The following is a 13,007-nucleotide window of genomic DNA, read 5'->3' as shown; positions in this document are numbered from 1 at the left end:
CTATCCTTTTCCTGTGTGTTTGTTAAAAAAATAGTTTTTATCTCTTTCACTTTCTTCCCAGGAAAGTTCTTTTTTCCAAAAACCTGGTGGGGGAGGGCTGGGTGTAACCTGCCTTCTATCAGAGGATATTTTCCTCCACATTTGTCCAAACCGGCACAGCCTGTCCTTTCCTGGGTCTCTGTTGCAGATGGAAGCTGCTGGTGCCATTGTCAGCTTGAAGCCCTCTTTTGATGCAAGCAGATGTTGCCAGGTGTGTTCAGCAGCTGTTGCTCAATGCTTATGCCAAGCTATTGTGTTCCTCATGGAACCAAGGAGCCATTGTGACACTGCAGGGGCTGATGGCATCAAGGAGGCAATTGTGACAGTACAGAACCTCCTAGAAACAAGGCTCCATTGTGACACCGTGGGGAATCATGGAATCAAGGAGCCCATTGTGACACGGCTGCATGGAACCAATGGTCCATGGTTACACTGCGGATTCAAGAAGAGCACGGTGACACCACGCAACATCACGGAACCATAGGTCCATTGTGACACAGCGGGGCCTCATGGAAACAAGGGGACCATTGTGGCAAAGCAGGGCCTAATGGAAGCATGGAGAGCATTGTGACACTAAGGAAACTCCTGGAACCAAGATGACCACTGGCACATAATGGAACCTCATGGAAGCAAGCCTCCACAATGACTTTGGAGGGCCTCAGGGACCACAGGACCCATTGTGACACAGCAGGACCTGGTGGAACCAAGGAGCCTTTGTGATACTCCAGATCCACATGGAAGCCAGGGTGCACTGAGACACAGCGGGGCCTTGTGGGAACCAAAGACACCTCTGCAAAAAGCAGGCTAGCTCATAGAAGCAAGGAGTCCATTGTTACAACGTAAAAGCTATGGAAGCAAGGGACCATTGTGACACTGCGGGGCCTCATGGAACCAATTGTCCATGATGACAGTGCGGATCAAAGGAGACCATGGTGACACTGCGGAACCTGATGGAACCAAGGAGCCATTGTGACACAGTGGGGCCTCATGGAATCAAGGAGACCATTGTGACCCAGGTGTTGCATGTGAAGGCAAGGAGCCATTGTGACACTTTGGGCTTCTTCCCTTGAGCTCTGCAGCTGGCTGTCCCAGCCCAGCGCACCATGTGCCACCTGCTCTCCTCAGGGCTCTGCCTGCACACAGCCCCAGGAGAAGTTTTCCTGTTTGGAAGGAAAGAATGGAAAAGCCGGAGCAGGTTTCCTAAACAACAAACCCCACTCAGGAGCCACATGCTCAGTACAGGCTGCCTGGAACGATGTCCCCTTTCTACAAGGGTCAGTGTGAGCAGGAATGAATGATCTCTGGGAGCAGAATTCTCGGAGTCTTTCCACTGAATTCTCTGTCCCTGTGTCTTGGGGTGACTTTATTGTGTGTATCCCCTATTGCTGCTCTATGCCCAGAAGTGAACTTTGTGCATTTCTGTGCCTTTCAACTGAGCCTGAGAGGGGGGAGAGGAAAAAAAAGCCAGACAAACTTCTCAGAGCGTTTGTTCAAGGACACACATACACACTCCTCTGCATCCTGCTTGCAGCAAGAGCAGAGGAAGCAACTTTGTTTCTTTTTAGCCAGTTTTCAGCTCCTTTTCTCTGGGGGGAGATGGAGAGTTGAACTTTGTTTTCCTGGGACTTTGGGGGTTTTTTCCCCTTCTCTTCTTGACTCTTTCAACATCAGAGCACATTGGGAGAATTTTCTCCCGAGGTGGGGGCCCTGAATGTGGGCCCATGAGCCAGCTGCAAGGAGGAGGAGAGAGACTACACCTACGGAAGTGTTGGGGTTCCTCCCCCCTGCCATGAGGTCATGGGAGAGGGGACCCTGGGGTAGAGGCATGGCCTGGGCATGGGGTCTCCCTGCTCCCTGCTCACATGTGCCCTAATCCTGTTCAGCACTGCTTATTTTGTGTTGCCCTGTGCGAGGAGGGCCCTGGTTGTGCCGTGATTGCTCAGTTCTTTGGCAGTGCCCCGCCCATGTGGCTGGAGAAGAAAGAGCTCTGCAACTTCTCTCAAGAATCGCTCCCTGTTTCTTTGCACGGGCCTCGCTGTCTATGGATGTTTCAGGAGACCCCACCGAAACACGGAAGGACTCTCAAATTATCCCAGCTTTCTCTGCACAGCGAGAGCTTTTAATATTTAGCATTGCTATCCTTTTCCTGTGTGTTTGTTAAAAAAATAGTTTTTATCTCTTTCACTTTCTTCCCAGGAAAGTTCTTTTTTCCAAAAACCTGGTGGGGGAGGGCTGGGTGTAACCTGCCTTCTATCAGAGGATATTTTCCTCCACATTTGTCCAAACCGGCACAGCCTGTCCTTTCCTGGGTCTCTGTTGCAGATGGAAGCTGCTGGTGCCATTGTCAGCTTGAAGCCCTCTTTTGATGCAAGCAGATGTTGCCAGGTGTGTTCAGCAGCTGTTGCTCAATGCTTATGCCAAGCTATTGTGTTCCTCATGGAACCAAGGAGCCATTGTGACACTGCAGGGGCTGATGGCATCAAGGAGGCAATTGTGACAGTACAGAACCTCCTAGAAACAAGGCTCCATTGTGACACCGTGGGGAATCATGGAATCAAGGAGCCCATTGTGACACGGCTGCATGGAACCAATGGTCCATGGTTACACTGCGGATTCAAGAAGAGCACGGTGACACCACGCAACATCACGGAACCATAGGTCCATTGTGACACAGCGGGGCCTCATGGAAACAAGGGGACCATTGTGGCAAAGCAGGGCCTAATGGAAGCATGGAGAGCATTGTGACACTAAGGAAACTCCTGGAACCAAGATGACCACTGGCACATAATGGAACCTCATGGAAGCAAGCCTCCACAATGACTTTGGAGGGCCTCAGGGACCACAGGACCCATTGTGACACAGCAGGACCTGGTGGAACCAAGGAGCCTTTGTGATACTCCAGATCCACATGGAAGCCAGGGTGCACTGAGACACAGCGGGGCCTTGTGGGAACCAAAGACACCTCTGCAAAAAGCAGGCTAGCTCACAGAAGCAAGGAGTCCATTGTTACAACGTAAAAGCTATGGAAGCAAGGGACCATTGTGACACTGCGGGGCCTCATGGAACCAATTGTCCATGATGACAGTGCGGATCAAAGGAGACCATGGTGACACTGCGGAACCTGATGGAACCAAGGAGCCATTGTGACACAGTGGGGCCTCATGGAATCAAGGAGACCATTGTGACCCAGGTGTTGCATGTGAAGGCAAGGAGCCATTGTGACACTTTGGGCTTCTTCCCTTGAGCTCTGCAGCTGGCTGTCCCAGCCCAGCGCACCATGTGCCACCTGCTCTCCTCAGGGCTCTGCCTGCACACAGCCCCAGGAGAAGTTTTCCTGTTTGGAAGGAAAGAATGGAAAAGCCGGAGCAGGTTTCCTAAACAACAAACGCCACTCAGGAGCCACATACTCAGTACAGGCTGCCTGGAACGATGTCCCCTTTCTACAAGGGTCAGTGTGAGCAGGAATGATCTCTGGGAGCAGAATTCTCGGAGTCTTTCCACTGAATTCTCTGTCCCTGTGTCTTGGGGTGACTTTATCGTGTGTATCCCCTATTGCTGCTCTATGCCCAGAAGTGAACTTTGTGCGTTTCTGTGCCTTTCAACTGAGCCTGAGAGGGGGGAGAGGAAAAAAACCGGACAAACTTCTCAGAGCGTTTTTTCAAGGACACACATACACGCTCCTCTGCATCCTGCTTGCAGCAAGAGCAGAGGAAGCAACTTTGTTTCTTTTTAGCCAGTTTTCAGCTCCTTTTCTCTGGGGGGAGATGGAGAGTTGAACTTTGTTTTCCTGGGACTTTGGGGGTTTTTCCCCCTTCTCTTCTTGACTCTTTCAACATCAGACCACATTGGGAGAATTTTCTCCCGAGGTGGGGGCCCTGAATGTGGGCCCATGAGCCAGCTGCAAGGAGGAGGAGAGAGACTACACCTACGGAAGTGTTGGGGTTCCTCCCCCCTGCCATGAGGTCATGGGAGAGGGGACCCTGGGGTAGAGGCATGGCCTGGGCACGGGGTCTCCCTGCTCCCTGCTCACATGTGTCCTAATCCTGTTCAGCACTGCTTATTTTGTGTTGCCCTGTGCGAGGAGGGCCCTGGTTGTGCTGTGATTGCTCAGTTCTTTGGCAGTGCCCCGCCCATGTGGCTGGAGAAGAAAGAGCTCTGAAACTTCTCTCAAGAATCGCTCCCTGTTTCTTTGCACGGGCCTCGCTGTCTATGGATGTTTCAGGAGACCCCACCGAAACACAGAAGGACTCTCAAATTATCCCAGCTTTCTCTGCACAGCGAGAGCTTTTAATATTTAGCATTGCTATCCTTTTCCTGTGTGTTTGTTAAAAAAATAGTTTTTATCTCTTTCACTTTCTTCCCAGGAAAGTTCTTTTTTCCAAAAACCTGGTGGGGGAGGGCTGGGTGTAACCTGCCTTCTATCAGAGGATATTTTCCTCCACATTTGTCCAAACCGGCACAGCCTGTCCTTTCCTGGGTCTCTGTTGCAGATGGAAGCTGCTGGTGCCATTGTCAGCTTGAAGCACTCTTTTGATGCAAGCAGATGTTGCCAGGTGTGTTCAGCAGCTGTTGCTCAATGCTTATGCCAAGCTATTGTGTTCCTCATGGAACCAAGGAGCCATTGTGACACTGCAGGGGCTGATGGCATCAAGGAGGCAATTGTGACAGTACAGAACCTCCTAGAAACAAGGCTCCATTGTGACACCGTGGGGAATCATGGAATCAAGGAGCCCATTGTGACACGGCTGCATGGAACCAATGGTCCATGGTTACACTGCGGATTCAAGAAGAGCACGGTGACACCACGCAACATCATGGAACCATAGGTCCATTGTGACACAGCGGGGCCTCATGGAAACAAGGGGACCATTGTGGGAAAGCAGGGCCTAATGGAAGCATGGAGAGCATTGTGACACTAAGGAAACTCCTGGAACCAAGATGACCACTGGCACATAATGGAACCTCATGGAAGCAAGCCTCCACAATGACTTTGGAGGGCCTCAGGGACCACAGGACCCATTGTGACACAGCAGGACCTGGTGGAACCAAGGAGCCTTTGTGATACTCCAGATCCACATGGAAGCCAGGGTGCACTGAGACACAGCGGGGCCTTGTTGGAACCAAAGACACCTCTGCAAAAAGCAGGCTAGCTCATAGAAGCAAGGAGTCCATTGTTACAACGTAAAAGCTATGGAAGCAAGGGACCATTGTGACACTGCGGGGCCTCATGGAACCAATTGTCCATGATGACAGTGCGGATCAAAGGAGACCATGGTGACACTGCGGAACCTGATGGAACCAAGGAGCCATTGTGACACAGTGGGGCCTCATGGAATCAAGGAGACCATTGTGACCCAGGTGTTGCATGTGAAGGCAAGGAGCCATTGTGACACTTTGGGCTTCTTCCCTTGAGCTCTGCAGCTGGCTGTCCCAGCCCAGCGCACCATGTGCCACCTGCTCTCCTCAGGGCTCTGCCTGCACACAGCCCCAGGAGAAGTTTTCCTGTTTGCAAGGAAAGAATGGAAAAGCCGGAGCAGGTTTCCTAAACAACAAACCCCACTCAGGAGCCACATGCTCAGTACAGGCTGCCTGGAACGATGTCCCCTTTCTACAAGGGTCAGGGTGAGCAGGAATGAATGATCTCTGGGAGCAGAATTCTCGGAGTCTTTCCACTGAATTCTCTGTCCCTGTGTCTTGGGGTGACTTTATTGTGTGTATCCCCTATTGCTGCTCTATGCCCAGAAGTGAACTTTGTGCATTTCTGTGCCTTTCAACTGAGCCTGAGAGGGGGGAGAGGAAAAAAAAGCCAGACAAACTTCTCAGAGCGTTTGTTCAAGGACACACATACACACTCCTCTGCATCCTGCTTGCAGCAAGAGCAGAGGAAGCAACTTTGTTTCTTTTTAGCCAGTTTTCAGCTCCTTTTCTCTGGGGGGAGATGGAGAGTTGAACTTTGTTTTCCTGGGACTTTGGGGGTTTTTTCCCCTTCTCTTCTTGACTCTTTCAACATCAGAGCACATTGGGAGAATTTTCTCCCGAGGTGGGGGCCCTGAATGTGGGCCCATGAGCCAGCTGCAAGGAGGAGGAGAGAGACTACACCTACGGAAGTGTTGGGGTTCCTCCCCCCTGCCATGAGGTCATGGGAGAGGGGACCCTGGGGTAGAGGCATGGCCTGGGCATGGGGTCTCCCTGCTCCCTGCTCACATGTGCCCTAATCCTGTTCAGCACTGCTTATTTTGTGTTGCCCTGTGCGAGGAGGGCCCTGGTTGTGCCGTGATTGCTCAGTTCTTTGGCAGTGCCCCGCCCATGTGGCTGGAGAAGAAAGAGCTCTGCAACTTCTCTCAAGAATCGCTCCCTGTTTCTTTGCACGGGCCTCGCTGTCTATGGATGTTTCAGGAGACCCCACCGAAACACGGAAGGACTCTCAAATTATCCCAGCTTTCTCTGCACAGCGAGAGCTTTTAATATTTAGCATTGCTATCCTTTTCCTGTGTGTTTGTTAAAAAAATAGTTTTTATCTCTTTCACTTTCTTCCCAGGAAAGTTCTTTTTTCCAAAAACCTGGTGGGGGAGGGCTGGGTGTAACCTGCCTTCTATCAGAGGATATTTTCCTCCACATTTGTCCAAACCGGCACAGCCTGTCCTTTCCTGGGTCTCTGTTGCAGATGGGAGCTGCTGGTGCCATTGTCAGCTTGAAGCCCTCTTTTGATGCAAGCAGATGTTGCCAGGTGTGTTCAGCAGCTGTTGCTCAATGCTTATGCCAAGCTATTGTGTTCCTCATGGAACCAAGGAGCCATTGTGACACTGCAGGGGCTGATGGCATCAAGGAGGCAATTGTGACAGTACAGAACCTCCTAGAAACAAGGCTCCATTGTGACACCGTGGGGAATCATGGAATCAAGGAGCCCATTGTGACACGGCTGCATGGAACCAATGGTCCATGGTTACACTGCGGATTCAAGAAGAGCACGGTGACACCACGCAACATCACGGAACCATAGGTCCATTGTGACACAGCGGGGCCTCATGGAAACAAGGGGACCATTGTGGCAAAGCAGGGCCTAATGGAAGCATGGAGAGCATTGTGACACTAAGGAAACTCCTGGAACCAAGATGACCACTGGCACATAATGGAACCTCATGGAAGCAAGCCTCCACAATGACTTTGGAGGGCCTCAGGGACCACAGGACCCATTGTGACACAGCAGGACCTGGTGGAACCAAGGAGCCTTTGTGATACTCCAGATCCACATGGAAGCCAGGGTGCACTGAGACACAGCGGGGCCTTGTGGGAACCAAAGACACCTCTGCAAAAAGCAGGCTAGCTCATAGAAGCAAGGAGTCCATTGTTACAACGTAAAAGCTATGGAAGCAAGGGACCATTGTGACACTGCGGGGCCTCATGGAACCAATTGTCCATGATGACAATGCGGATCAAAGGAGACCATGGTGACACTGCGGAACCTGATGGAACCAAGGAGCCATTGTGACACAGTGGGGCCTCATGGAATCAAGGAGACCATTGTGACCCAGGTGTTGCATGTGAAGGCAAGGAGCCATTGTGACACTTTGGGCTTCTTCCCTTGAGCTCTGCAGCTGGCTGTCCCAGCCCAGCGCACCATGTGCCACCTGCTCTCCTCAGGGCTCTGCCTGCACACAGCCCCAGGAGAAGTTTTCCTGTTTGGAAGGAAAGAATGGAAAAGCCGGAGCAGGTTTCCTAAACAACAAACGCCACTCAGGAGCCACATACTCAGTACAGGCTGCCTGGAACGATGTCCCCTTTCTACAAGGGTCAGTGTGAGCAGGAATGATCTCTGGGAGCAGAATTCTCGGAGTCTTTCCACTGAATTCTCTGTCCCTGTGTCTTGGGGTGACTTTATCGTGTGTATCCCCTATTGCTGCTCTATGCCCAGAAGTGAACTTTGTGCGTTTCTGTGCCTTTCAACTGAGCCTGAGAGGGGGGAGAGGAAAAAAACCGGACAAACTTCTCAGAGCGTTTTTTCAAGGACACACATACACGCTCCTCTGCATCCTGCTTGCAGCAAGAGCAGAGGAAGCAACTTTGTTTCTTTTTAGCCAGTTTTCAGCTCCTTTTCTCTGGGGGGAGATGGAGAGTTGAACTTTGTTTTCCTGGGACTTTGGGGGTTTTTCCCCCTTCTCTTCTTGACTCTTTCAACATCAGACCACATTGGGAGAATTTTCTCCCGAGGTGGGGGCCCTGAATGTGGGCCCATGAGCCAGCTGCAAGGAGGAGGAGAGAGACTACACCTACGGAAGTGTTGGGGTTCCTCCCCCCTGCCATGAGGTCATGGGAGAGGGGACCCTGGGGTAGAGGCATGGCCTGGGCACGGGGTCTCCCTGCTCCCTGCTCACATGTGTCCTAATCCTGTTCAGCACTGCTTATTTTGTGTTGCCCTGTGCGAGGAGGGCCCTGGTTGTGCTGTGATTGCTCAGTTCTTTGGCAGTGCCCCGCCCATGTGGCTGGAGAAGAAAGAGCTCTGAAACTTCTCTCAAGAATCGCTCCCTGTTTCTTTGCACGGGCCTCGCTGTCTATGGATGTTTCAGGAGACCCCACCGAAACACAGAAGGACTCTCAAATTATCCCAGCTTTCTCTGCACAGCGAGAGCTTTTAATATTTAGCATTGCTATCCTTTTCCTGTGTGTTTGTTAAAAAAATAGTTTTTATCTCTTTCACTTTCTTCCCAGGAAAGTTCTTTTTTCCAAAAACCTGGTGGGGGAGGGCTGGGTGTAACCTGCCTTCTATCAGAGGATATTTTCCTCCACATTTGTCCAAACCGGCACAGCCTGTCCTTTCCTGGGTCTCTGTTGCAGATGGAAGCTGCTGGTGCCATTGTCAGCTTGAAGCACTCTTTTGATGCAAGCAGATGTTGCCAGGTGTGTTCAGCAGCTGTTGCTCAATGCTTATGCCAAGCTATTGTGTTCCTCATGGAACCAAGGAGCCATTGTGACACTGCAGGGGCTGATGGCATCAAGGAGGCAATTGTGACAGTACAGAACCTCCTAGAAACAAGGCTCCATTGTGACACCGTGGGGAATCATGGAATCAAGGAGCCCATTGTGACACGGCTGCATGGAACCAATGGTCCATGGTTACACTGCGGATTCAAGAAGAGCACGGTGACACCACGCAACATCATGGAACCATAGGTCCATTGTGACACAGCGGGGCCTCATGGAAACAAGGGGACCATTGTGGGAAAGCAGGGCCTAATGGAAGCATGGAGAGCATTGTGACACTAAGGAAACTCCTGGAACCAAGATGACCACTGGCACATAATGGAACCTCATGGAAGCAAGCCTCCACAATGACTTTGGAGGGCCTCAGGGACCACAGGACCCATTGTGACACAGCAGGACCTGGTGGAACCAAGGAGCCTTTGTGATACTCCAGATCCACATGGAAGCCAGGGTGCACTGAGACACAGCGGGGCCTTGTTGGAACCAAAGACACCTCTGCAAAAAGCAGGCTAGCTCATAGAAGCAAGGAGTCCATTGTTACAACGTAAAAGCTATGGAAGCAAGGGACCATTGTGACACTGCGGGGCCTCATGGAACCAATTGTCCATGATGACAGTGCGGATCAAAGGAGACCATGGTGACACTGCGGAACCTGATGGAACCAAGGAGCCATTGTGACACAGTGGGGCCTCATGGAATCAAGGAGACCATTGTGACCCAGGTGTTGCATGTGAAGGCAAGGAGCCATTGTGACACTTTGGGCTTCTTCCCTTGAGCTCTGCAGCTGGCTGTCCCAGCCCAGCGCACCATGTGCCACCTGCTCTCCTCAGGGCTCTGCCTGCACACAGCCCCAGGAGAAGTTTTCCTGTTTGCAAGGAAAGAATGGAAAAGCCGGAGCAGGTTTCCTAAACAACAAACCCCACTCAGGAGCCACATGCTCAGTACAGGCTGCCTGGAACGATGTCCCCTTTCTACAAGGGTCAGGGTGAGCAGGAATGAATGATCTCTGGGAGCAGAATTCTCGGAGTCTTTCCACTGAATTCTCTGTCCCTGTGTCTTGGGGTGACTTTATTGTGTGTATCCCCTATTGCTGCTCTATGCCCAGAAGTGAACTTTGTGCATTTCTGTGCCTTTCAACTGAGCCTGAGAGGGGGGAGAGGAAAAAAAACCGGACAAACTTCTCCGAGCGTTTGTTCAAGGACACACATACACACTCCTCTGCATCCTGCTTGCAGCAAGAGCAGAGGAAGCAACTTTGTTTCTTTTTAGCCAGTTTTCAGCTCCTTTTCTCTGGGGGGAGATGGAGAGTTGAACTTTGTTTTCCTGGGACTTTGGGGGTTTTTTCCCCTTCTTCTCTTCTTGACTCTTTCAACATCAGAGCACATTGGGAGAATTTTCTCCCGAGGTGGGGGCCCTGAATGTGGGCCCATGAGGCAGCTGCAAGGAGGAGGAGAGAGACTACACCTACGGAAGTGTTGGGGTTCCTCCCTCCTGCCATGAGGTCATGGGAGAGGGGACCCTGGGGTAGAGGCATGGCCTGGGCACGGGGGTCTCCCTGCTCACATGTGCCCTAACCCTGTTCAGCACTGCTTATTTTGTGTTGCCCTGTGCGAGGAGGGCCCTGGTTGTGCTGTGATTGCTCAGTTCTTTGGCAGTGCCCCGCCCATGTGGCTGGAGAAGAAAGAGCTCTGAAACTTCTCTCAAGAATCGCTCCCTGTTTCTTTGCACGGGCCTCGCTGTCTATGCATGTTTCAGGAGACCCCACCGAAACACAGAAGGACTCTCAAATTATCCCAGCTTTCTCTGCACAGCGAGAGCTTTTAATATTTAGCATTGTTATCCTTTTCCTGTGTGTTTGTTAAAAAAATAGTTTTTATCTCTTTCACTTTCTTCCCAGGAAAGTTCTTTTTTCCAAAAACCTGGTGAGGGAGGGCTGGGTGTAACCTGCCTTCTATCAGAGGATATTTTCCTCCACATTTGTCCAAACCGGCACAGCCTGTCCTTTCCTGGGTCTCTGTTGCAGATGGGAGCTGCTGGTGCCATTGTCAGCTTGAAGCCCTCTTTTGATGCAAGCAGATGTTGCCAGGTGTGTTCAGCAGCTGTTGCTCAATGCTTATGCCAAGCTATTGTGTTCCTCATGGAACCAAGGAGCCATTGTGACACTGCAGGGGCTGATGGCATCAAGGAGGCAATTGTGACAGTACAGAACCTCCTAGAAACAAGGCTCCATTGTGACACCGTGGGGAATCATGGAATCAAGGAGCCCATTGTGACACGGCTGCATGGAACCAATGGTCCATGGTTACACGGCGGATTCAAGAAGAGCACGGTGACACCACGCAACATCATGGAACCATAGGTCCATTGTGACACAGCGGGGCCTCATGGAAACAAGGGGACCATTGTGGCAAAGCAGGGCCTAATGGAAGCATGGAGGGCATTGTGACACTAAGGAAACTCCTGGAACCAAGATGACCACTGGCACATAATGGAACCTCATGGAAGCAAGCCTCCACGATGGTTTTGGAGGGCCTCAGGGACCACAGGACCCATTGTGACACAGCAGGACCTGGTGGAACCAAGGAGCCTTTGTGATACTCCACATCCACATGGAAGCCAGGGTGCACTGAGACACAGCGGGGCCTTGTTGGAACCAAAGACACCTCTGCAAAAAGCAGGCTAGCTCATAGAAGCAAGGAGTCCTTTGTTACAACATCAAACCTATGGAACCAAGGGACCATTGTGACACTGCGGGGCCTCATGGAACCAATTGTCCATGATGACAATGCGGATCAAAGGAGACCATGGTGACACTGCGGAACCTGATGGAACCAAGGAGCCATTGTGACACAGTGGGGCCTCATGGAATCAAGGAGACCATTGTGACCCAGGTGTTGCATGTGAAGGCAAGGAGCCATTGTGACACTTTGGGCTTCTTCCCTTGAGCTCTGCAGCTGGCTGTCCCAGCCCAGCGCACCATGTGCCACCTGCTCTCCTCAGGGCTCTGCCTGAACACAGCCCCAGGAGAAGTTTTCCTGTTTGCAAGGGAAGAATGGAAAAGCCGGAGCAGGTTTCCTAAACAACAAACCCCACTCAGGAGCCACATGCTCAGTACAGGCTGCCTGGAACGATGTCCCCTTTCTACAAGGGTCAGTGTGAGCAGGAATGAATGATCTCTGGGAGCAGAATTCTCGGAGTCTTTCCACTGAATTCTCTGTCCCTGTGTCTTGGGGTGACTTTATTGTGTGTATCCCCTATTGCTGCTCTATGCCCAGAAGTGAACTTTGTGCATTTCTGTGCCTTTCAACTGAGCCTGAGAGGGGGGAGAGGAAAAAAACTGGACAAACTTCTCAGAGCGTTTGTTCAAGGACACACATACACACTCCTCTGCATCCTGCTTGCAGCAAGAGCAGAGGAAGCAACTTTGTTTCTTTTTAGCCAGTTTTCAGCTCCTTTTCTCTGGGGGGAGATGGAGAGTTGAACTTTGTTTTCCTGGGACTTTGGGGGTTTTTTCCCCTTCTTCTCTTCTTGACTCTTTCAACATCAGACCACATTGGGAGAATTTTCTCCCGAGGTGGGGGCCCTGAATGTGGGCCCATGAGCTAGCTGCAAGGAGGAGGAGAGAGACTACACCTACGGAAGTGTTGGGGTTCCTCCCCCCTGCCATGAGGTCATGGGAGAGGGGACCCTGGGGTAGAGGCATGGCCTGGGCACGGGGGTCTCCCTGCTCCCTGCTCACATGTGCCCTAATCCTGTTCAGCACTGCTTATTTTGTGTTGCCCTGTGCCAGGAGGGCCCTGGTTGTGCTGTGATTGCTCAGTTCTTTGGCAGTGCCCCGCCCATGTGGCTGGAGAAGAAAGAGCTCTGAAACTTCTCTCAAGAATCGCTCCCTGTTTCTTTGCACGGGCCTCGCTGTCTATGCATGTTTCAGGAGACCCCACCGAAACACAGAAGGACTCTCAAATTATCCCAGCTTTCTCTGCACAGCG

The sequence above is a fragment of the Aphelocoma coerulescens genome, unplaced genomic scaffold (assembly GCF_041296385.1).
Source record: "Aphelocoma coerulescens isolate FSJ_1873_10779 unplaced genomic scaffold, UR_Acoe_1.0 HiC_scaffold_59, whole genome shotgun sequence".
Lineage (NCBI taxonomy): Eukaryota > Metazoa > Chordata > Aves > Passeriformes > Corvidae > Aphelocoma > Aphelocoma coerulescens.
This window is presented reverse-complemented; position numbering follows the sequence as displayed.